This window comes from Pteropus vampyrus, unplaced genomic scaffold (genome assembly GCF_000151845.1).
Source record: "Pteropus vampyrus isolate Shadow unplaced genomic scaffold, Pvam_2.0 Scaffold11, whole genome shotgun sequence".
Taxonomy (NCBI): Eukaryota; Metazoa; Chordata; class Mammalia; order Chiroptera; family Pteropodidae; genus Pteropus; species Pteropus vampyrus.
Window position 1 is genome coordinate 13,823,528 of NW_011888792.1, and position 10,161 is coordinate 13,833,688.

The 10,161-nt window shown below is 37.4% G+C and overlaps 1 long non-coding RNA gene across 1 annotated transcript in view; it reads right to left on the reverse strand.

Moving 5' to 3' along the window:
* Window positions 1-5,995: 5,995 nt before the first annotated feature.
* The window catches only part of LOC111731720, a 31,457-nt gene continuing 27,291 nt past the window's right edge, over window positions 5,996-10,161 (reverse strand). The window contains exon 4 of the long non-coding RNA XR_002777272.1: window positions 5,996-6,071. This is a non-coding gene — a long non-coding RNA (uncharacterized LOC111731720). The remainder of the gene's footprint in view (window positions 6,072-10,161) is intronic.

Below are 10,161 nucleotides of genomic sequence, written 5' to 3' on the forward strand. Positions count from 1 at the left end.
ATAATTCATATACAACATTATGTTGGTTTCAAGTGTACAATATCATTATTCAATATCTGTATACATTGAGAAATAATCACCACAATAAGTATAGTTAACATCTGTTATAATAAATTGATACAAATTTTTTTTTCTTCTTGTGATGAGGAATTTTAAGATCTACCCTCTCAGCAACTTTCAAATATGCAATACAGTATTATTAACTATAGTGATCATGCTGAATATTATATCCTCATGACTTATTTATTTTATAACTGAAAGTTTGTACCTTTTGATTCCCTTCACTCATTTCACCCACCCCCCACCAACCCCTGCCTCTGGCAACCACCAATCTGTTCTCCATGTCTGAGTTTGGTTTGTTTTGAGGTTTTTAGCTTTTAGGATTTTTTAGATTTCACATATAAGTGAGATTAGAAGGCATTTGTCTTTGTCTGTTTGACTTATTTCACTTAGCATATTATCCTCAAGGTCCATCTATGTTGTCACAAATGGCAATATTTCATTCTTTTTTATGGCTGAATAATATTTCATTATATATGTGTGTGTGTGTGTATATATATTCACATTTTCTTTATCTATTCATCTATTATTGAACACTTAGGTCAGTTCCATATCTTAGCTATTGTAAATAACACTGTAATGAACATGGGGGTGCATATATCTTTTCAAGTTAGTGTTTTCATTTTCTTTAGATAAATGCCCAGAAATGGAATTGGTGGATCATATGGTAGTTCTACTTTTTAATTTTTTTATGCCATCTCATTTTTCAGTTTCTATTTTTCTGTCAAGTGCTGAGGCTGAGCACTTTGTTATATGTCTAACAGATACTGTTTTTTTTTCTTTTGTGAAGGGGATATGTTCACATCATTTGTCCACTCCACTTTCCCACTACGTTTTCTTTCTTTCTTTTTTTTTTTTCATGTATAGGAATCACTTTGATACAAACCCTTTGTCAATTATGTATTGAAATATCTTCACCCATTCAATGTCTTGTCTTTTCACTTTATTTATGGTGACTTTGTATGCATGGAAGTTTTAAATTTTAAAGTAATCAAATGTATCGCAATCTTTTTACTTTATAGATAAGGCTTTGCTTTATATGTTCTTCCCTACATTGCAATCATGAAGAAATTCTTCTGTATTTTCTCCAAAATTTTCAAGTTTTGCTTTATACCTTTAGATCTTTAATGAATTTGGAAATAATTTGACTTTGTGTATGCTATCAAGAAGAAATCTAATTGTGTGTGTGTAAAATTTTTCCACATGAATAGCCAATTATTATAGAACCATTAATCAATTAGCTCATGCATTTTCTATTGATTTGTAATACCACCACTGACATATATCAAATTCCCAAATATGTGTAGGTCTCTTTCTGAACTCTATTTTGTTCCACTAGTCCATTCATGTGTCATACCGCACTACCTTAACTATTTTAGCTTTATAAGTAAGTCTTGATATCTGGTAGAGTGACTCTCTCATCTGATTCTTCTCTTTTAGAATTGCCTCAGCTGTTCTTCACCTTTTTTAAACATAGATTTTTTTTTGACATCATTTTTTTTTATGGTGACATTGGTTAACGAAATCCAATAAGTTTGTGACAGAAAGTAAAATAGATTTTAGAATCAGCTTGTCAAGTTCAACAAAAAGCCCAGTTGAGGTCGTAATTTGAATCAGATTAGAATAAATTAATTTGAAGAGGACCAACAGCTTTTTAATACTGAATCTTTCTATCCTTGAATTTGATTTTATCTCTCTATTTAGGTCTTTTCAAATGTCTTTCAATGAAATGTTATACTTTTTTCATAATTCCACATCTTTTATTAATTTTAATACCAAGAACCTATTTTTTTAATATTACTGTTTAGATTAATTATGTTTTCTGTTTAAATCCTCAAAATGCTGGGAGTTAAATATTTTCATGTTCATTTTATAACTAAGAAAACTAAGGTACAGAAAGGTTAAGTATCTCACCAAAGTTTCTTGGTAGTGACAGGGGTAGAATACAAAATAAATGCCGTCTGCCCCCAGGTTCAGTGTTCTTAACCTCCAGTCCATACCCTGTCCTATGAGGAGTGTCTTCAATGACAACATTTTTAAATGAAGCAACTTAAGGGTGTTCAAAGGCACAAAGTAGCAATACTAATAATAAGCACTTATCTCTCTGGAGAAGACATCAAGAATAGTGTTCAAATTTTAAATGTCTACACAACCAAGAGATCCTATTAGAATGTACATCTCTATTCAGTAGGTCCAGAGTAGAGCCTGAGATTCTGCTTTTCCAATAAACTCCTTCATTTAGGTATTCACAAATATCTTTCAAAGAAATGTGAGATATTTTTCATAATTGCACATCTTTTGTTAGATTTAATACTAAGCAGCTTATATTTTTTTATTACTGCTCATGTTACTTTCATTGTTTGTTCAAATCCCCACAATCTTACGAGTTAGATATTCTGTAAGTAAGAAAACTAGTTATGTAAAGATTTAGAAAGATTAAGTAATTCATCAAATGTCATAAGTAGTAAATGACCAGGTACTACCAAAACTGCTGTCCAAATAACTCACTTTGACAACCACTGGTCACTCTCTGGCAAGTGACCCTGTAATTAGCAACAATTAAAAGTGAAAACTCCACCAGATGGCAGCAGAAGCTCATTATTTTATCTCAAGTAAATTTCCACTTTCCTCTAGATACAGTATGTGCTATTGGCAGATGTCTGATTTGTTAAGCTTGTTTGAGGAAAATAAATCACGTTCCCTTCACTCCTGTGGCTCTATGACATCCTACCTACCGTAGTGCTTCAGTGTTGACAACAGACTTTCATCAAGAGCATCCAGCTGGGACAGGGTATCATGCCCACAAGCTTCTCCCAAAAAGCTTATTTCAAGAGGCTTGTAAACCAGAATAAAAAAATTGTTTTCCATCAGTTGCTTTTTCATCACAGTGAGTTCAATTTAGGCACTTAACCAAGAATGGAAGGCATGATTGAAAATATTTGGCAGGATATGAGAGAAGGAAATGATTCATTCGCTATAGGGGAAAGGAAAACTATTCAGGCTGATTAACCTAAAACGGAGTGTGGAGATTCAGGGGAAATCCAAGCACTATGCCCAAGGACCACTAGCTTCACACCAGAGCCCAGGTCCAGCTTGTACAGAGGGGGCTCAGGCCATCCTTCTTACTCAGCTTACCCTCCCCTTCCCCCCCACCCCCATTTCTGAACCTGGAAAAAAGTTTTTTTTTTTAACCGTGAAAAAGAATCTATTATCTCCTAATATTCCCACCCCGAACTTGGTAAGGTGAAAACACTCTAGCCTCACTAGGAAGCATAATAGACTCTTGATTTTTAGTTACTCAAAAGTATATGCCTGTGAACGAGGGAGGCCCCAGCATTACCCCTTCGGTGTACTTTGAGCAGGCTAAAGTACTTGGTGTCATTCAGTAGTCCCCAGAAAGGTCCCACCTCCTAATCTCTACTTATTCTGCAATAATCGCTGATGCCGTCGGCACTCACCTCCCAGAGCGCACAACCACAGTCTTTCAGCTCGGTGGGCAAATGGGCATTGTGGAGAATGAAACAAACAGAAAAGGGTGGTTTGAGGCTGTGCCAGCTGACACTGGCACTGGTGGAGAACTTAACCTGCTTCACTGCTGGGGTCACCAGGCAGGCAGGCCTGAGACGGTCTGGCTGGAGTTGAGAACCAGATCTTCAGTGGCCTTATTACTGAAGAGTTGCTACTTCAAGAATTTGCTGGGATAAATGAGGATAGAGAACAGGGTCCATGCTACTGAGGCCCGGAAAATGGAAGCTTACAGAGGTCAGACCACTTCCCAGAATCATATGGCTATAAAGGGTGGAGCTGGGCAGTGAACCCAAGAGGTCCAGGCTCCAATGTGTAGGCTCCCAGATACTGGGCTATAATATTCGGTAGATGTTTATTGCATTTATTTATGAGAAAAATTGCACTTTGTAAAAAACAAACAAAAGTACAAAAGTAAACACCAGAAATGAGAAACCAATAATCTAGAGATCGGTTAATGGTAAAGAAAATAAGAAGGTCTTTGGCAATCAGCTATGTACCCCATGGCTCTTTTCTCTGGGTCTGAGGATTCCAGTTCTGTCATCACAGGGCGTGGGGCCCCAGTGACTGGAGCTTTCAGTTACTTCCTTGCCTTGCCTTAACCACACCTTCCTTATGGCTCTCCACCTCCTTCCTTTGAGGCATCAACACTTATCCTGAATCATAGGCTAATACACTGGGATAAGTTACGACTATGAATCTTTTTATAAAACAAAGACACCTTTAGTAAAAAACAAAAAACTCTTCCAAGTTAATTCTTGTTAATTCACCAGTGGTTCTCAACTATCTTTTGGTCACAGACTCCCCTGAGAATATGATGAAAGCTAAAGACCCTCTACCCAATAAAAGAGCACACACACCACACACACACACACACACACACACACACACACACACACACACACACACACCAGGGCACACGACTAACTTCAGGAAAGTTCACGTACCGCCCAAATCCTATCCAGAAACCCTAAGCTGGGAACTCTGCTCTAGTTGGCCATTATTTGGGTTTGTTAAGTTGGGACACACAAAATGCCATTGGTGCCATTTAGTAAGGGATAGGACTTGAAAGTTATTCATCTTAAATTTGTACCATTTACCTCTTTAGGTAGACATACATAACAGTGTTTTTAAAACTTAAAAAAAAAGTGTTTTAATAGGAAAACTTTAGAGGTATTATCGTAGTTTTGAGTGGGTACATCTGGTGAAAAGGAGGGAGAAGGATTTGGAGGATATTTCAGCACAATGGGACCAGGAACTGGGCTCTGCCCCACACAGGTCAAGGCCTGCTCCCATGTAGCACAAAGCTCTCAGGGTGCTAGCTGCTGGGTGTGTGGAGTTGGGGGTCCTAGTTTGGAGCAGTAAGATGGTGCAGAGGAGAATTTAATTACACCACATCATCCTGCTAGGTCTACTCCAGGGCCCTCTTCTAGAGAGGGAGGAAGATTCCCAGGCCAAAGCTGAAAGTTGAACAACTCAGGATGTTCTGAGGACATCTGTCAGAGCTCTGTGCTGTTTGGGGCTTATAGATCGTGACAGAGCTTTGCTGTCAGGCAGCTAGTGACCCACCACCCTGGTTTGCCTGGTGCTCCCCTGAAAGTTCGGTGTCTCAGGAAACCTCTCAGTCCTGGGCAAACAGGGACAGTTGGTCACCCGACCTGAGTCCTAGATACTGATTTTTGGGCAAGACACTTCATCTCTCTGAGCCTCAGTTTGCGCTTCTGTAAAATAAGGCTAACAGCCTGCATTTCAGGGGGTTTATGAAGATTAGATTAGTCAATGCTCATTATTTGGTAGGCAGTCAATAAACAGAATGGCAATCTTTTACTGTTGTTGTTGTCCTCATTGTCATTGTCATCATTGTCTGAAAGGCCAGTCTTTTGGGGTGCCTGGGGGCTACTAAAATGCATGCAATTCCCTCCTCTCTGTCCCCTAGGGCCTCTAGGGCAGGTTATGAGGACCCAAATCCAATAGTGTTTTGAACAAGCCCAAGATAGAAATGCGATAGAAGCAAAGCATCTTTAACTCTCCCTTTCCAAATCCTTTTCTCTTCCTCCACCTCTCTTCCCCTTCAAACTCCCACATGCACCTCGAACTCTGTCTTCTACCTCAAAATCTTCCCTCAGGAAAGGAATTCCTAACATTCATCTGTACTTTAAGTGGTTTAAAAGAAACTCTGGAAGGTATTGGCATTTTAATTCTCTTATCTTGAAAACGAAGTTTGTCTACTTTTAAAGAAAGTTCACAAGGGTTTGACCCTTTGATGGCTGTATCAGTTAGACTTAGTTCAGCCATACACACAGAAAGCACAAAAGTATAGTCGTTTAAACAAGATAAAAGTTGATTTCTTTCTCATAAAAGGAATGGTAGTTTCACAGCCATCATGGACCAAGGCATCTTCCATCTTTTTCTCCCTCCATCCTGTGCTGGCTTCCATCTTGAGGGTCACTTCTTGGTCCCAGAAGGCTGCTGGAGCTCCAAACATTCTAGGTCATTTAAGGAAAAAAGAAAGAGGAAAGCTAAAAGGGCAGAGAGGATAACTACTGACTGTCAAATTCTTTTAAGCAGCCTTCCCCAAAGTCCCAGAAAACACTTACGTTACATCTCATTGGCCAGAGCTTAATCACCTGCATACCACTAGTTGCAAAAGGTATTGGAAATATGCTCTTTTCTAGGTAAGTTGCAGTGTTACACAAAATTAAGGTTCAGATACTAAGAAAGGGAGAGTGCACCTAAAATGCACCAAATGGGAAGCCTGCACTGGTGAAAACTTTGTCGTTACTTTCCCTAGTAGCTGGTTGATCAGAATCACTGTACCTACAGATCTGTCTCCCAGTTCTGGTGAACAGTCTGAATTTAGGAACCCCTCAGATACCAATAAAAGAAAGAATGAAGGGTATTATGCTAGTATTGGAGAGATTTGAGTTCAACTGCTAGTCACTGGGTCAGATTTCCAGGGGATGTTTTGTCTCAGGATTTTAAAAACCTACAGCATAGACTTTTTACACAACGAGGGGTTTAAGGATTGTTATGTTCTCTTATGATTCTATTTATAGCTTTATAGTTGTTTCTCAACTATGTAATGAAATTAACTTTTGAAAGCAGCCAGGAACTCTTAAAAACAGAGGCTATTTCTTTTCCGACATTTATTGATCGTGACTCACATAGGAAATATAGAATTAACAATGAACCTTCAGCTCGTGACTTAGAATTGGTAATTTGGTATTGGTAATATAGTGGTGCTGATTGCTGAGGGAAAAATAAATCTTATAAGACAATTTCTAGCCTGTCCAAAGAGGAGTAAATCAACTCAGCTTAGTTGCTATGTGCAGGCAGGAGCTGGGATTTCTCAGCTAACGTGACTAATGACATCGGATGGATACAATGCACGTAGTACTGAGCCTGAAACCAAATACATTCCCCTGATTCTTTTTCTCTGGACACATGATTCTTTTAACATTCAGGTTTTAATCTCAGAAGTACAGGCGATAAACTAAATCACCTTTTCAGCTAAAAAGCAATGATAAATAAGTGCTAAAGCTGGCTGCACAAATAAGACAGCTCTGATTTATGAGGAAAGCATCACTAGATATGTGAGTCTGACCAGAAAGAGAGTAGGAAACATTAAATGCCCTAAAGAGCATCTACCTATTTAGGGAAAACATTGAAAACAAAGTAAGCTGGGAGGTATATTCCTTTTAAACTCAAAAAACAAGAATGGACAGGCCTTTTCTCAAGGGAGAAAAGCAAGATTTGAAATGTACAATCATTTGCCATCTGCTGACTCATTCTTTGGAACCCTCTAGAAGGAGATGTTACCCAGCCAGCAGCAGCAGTAGCAACTAGAGTACCTTAGCCCTGATGGAGTAAGACTGTTTTTGGTATTCAAAGCATTCATGTCCAATTGTGTCTCTTAGTGAAATGCCTTATTACACAAGGACTATAAATCATTTTCCTTCACAAACAGATTGTATCTCTGGCATTTCATAAACTGCACCACATCCAGCATACTGCAATAATTGTTATGCCTGATTCTCTTAACTACCCTCTTCTGTGACTGTATTTTAGTGACAGGTTACAGAAACTGTAGTAATAGCATTTGCTTTCCTCAGTTCCAAAGCAGCTAGTGAAGTGAACATTAAAGCTAATTGATACTGGTAAAGTCATAGTATAGTACGTGGGATTGAGCATGGAGCCCTTGTGTTAATTCTTTCAAAAGTCAGTAATAATAATAGCAGCTGTCAAATGGAGTGCCCACTTTGAGCCAGACACTCTACAAATAGCTTTATATTTATATTCTCATTTAATTTTCTCAACAATCCTCTAAGGGACTATTTACATTCCCTTTTTTTTTTTTTTTTTTTTTCAAAAGTAAGGAGAGTAAAGCTCAGAGTCTTATTGAAATCAAGTGGCAGTGTTGATATTTAAATCTGGGTCTGTCTGAATCCAAATCCATGCTATTTTCTACATTTGGTTGCCCTATGAAGGTTCAAATTCCTTTCTTCTCTGATTTTGTTAGCATACTTTTTTGAAATAAAAGGAGAGAAATGTTGAGGGTTTTTTTTTTTAGATCATTATAATTTTGTTAATTTTTCAATGAAACCTATGTCATATTATTTTAACCAAATCTAAGTCATCCCCAAAGCTTTCTATACATTTTTCTAGATTTTAACTTGACCTGGTTTTATTCATGTGTTATACTGAGGATTTCCACAAATGTTTATAGGTGTAATGAGGAAATAACCACAACTGATCTGAGGGAATGGTGTCCTCATACCCACTCTATGGTGCCATGGTTGTGTGTGTGTGTGTGTGTGTGTGTGTGTGTTTATTTTCTAGGCATACCTTTCTTTGGGACAGAGACAGCTATTCTCAGACAGTGAAGCATTTCAACCCACTGACTAGGCATGTGACATTGAATAAGTTTAAAAGAGTTTGGGAAAATTGTATAGATGATGTGATTCTAATCTTCTAAACACACACACTAGCACATGTCTAGTTTGTTTTATAATATATGTGTGTAATGATTTGGAAAGAATTATAACAATAGTTACCACTGAATGGTAGAATTACAGTGATTTTTTTTCTTTGTTTTCCAAATTTCCTAAAATAAATGGATATTGCTAATATAATGCCCCCTAAAAGTAATATTTTTAATGGGCGTGAGAATTCCCAAAGCCTGCAATAAGTGGCTGGAGGCACAGCCATATGTCATGAGGCTTCTTAGTTATTGCACCCATCTCTTGTTTCTGATTATGGTCATTAATAATAAAGATCTTTAATATCTCTTTGCCACTTTTTCATTAACTGAAAAGATAAACTGGTGTGAAAAAAATGGCAAAGTCAAAGAGTTTACCGTGGAGTTGACCTCTATGAAGCAGCATGATTTAATAAACAAATATTCTCATCTATTTATATAGCTTTGTGTTTGTGTTACCTTTATGCAAGAATTGTTTCTAGAAATAAGAAATCATGGCATCATTTTGGTTATTTATTTCCATGGCAACACATTAATTCAGGGAAGAGCTCTAGGTGTTTCTGCTATTTGTTGTGTGCAATTTTTACAGACACATGATCCTTCTAAGTTGGTGAGGTTAATTCCCTGTGGCACTTTCTCATTTGCTCTAAAGATTTGAAGTAGAAGTGAGATAGTTTTGGTTATCAAAACTCACATTAATATCCGTAATTCTGTGAGCATGCAATTAAGAGTACCAATAGTCTAAAAATATCTCATTTTTCATGACAATTCTCTCTTAAAAGGTCACAAAATAAAAATCTTTTTAAGATTACTAGTTAGTGTGACAACAGTGGTATTTCTAGTTACAGTTCTATATTCTCTCTCTTTCCCATCCTCCCTCCCTCCCTCACATACACACACTTAGAAAGAATTTTCCCTTAATCTTTACTCAGATAGGATAGACTAAACTTTAATCCAAAATTCTCTCCTTGTAATGTTTTTCTGCTAGTTCCCTGAAATTAACAAAAAAATTGTATGGAAAGCTAGGAGGCAGAATTCTGATCTCCTTTTACCACAACCTCTGTGATTTGGGGCAATTTCCCTAACCTCTCTGTGTTTCCAATTTCTCATCAGTAGAATAATCTAAGCTAATAAAAGGAAGGAAAACAAGTTTAAAAGAAGAGTAGGAAAAAAAAAAACACAGAAAATAAAATAGGATCTCCTCTATCCCCACTCCAATATAACTTCTGTTTTTGGCTTTGTTTTTTTCCCTCCATAAGTGCAGGTTCATAGAACGAAGGAAAGAATAAAGAGGTCGTCTTGCTGTTGGCCAAGCACACATATGAACTCCCAAAGAATTTTCAGACTATCATTTACTTCAGGTTCGAGCAATGTATTCCCAACCCAAAAAATCCACATGGTTGGGGAGATAAAAGCTAGCTTATTTGGTGGTCCGTTAAATTTGTACTCACCAAGTCCACCCAGACATTCAAGGATATAGTTATACATTTTCAGAATAAAGAACAGCCCCCTCTCTTCTTTTGCTTTGCCTAGTATTTTTTAAGAGGAAAAGAAATTTATTAAAGGATACTTGGGTGTTCATAAGATTTCCAAGAGGG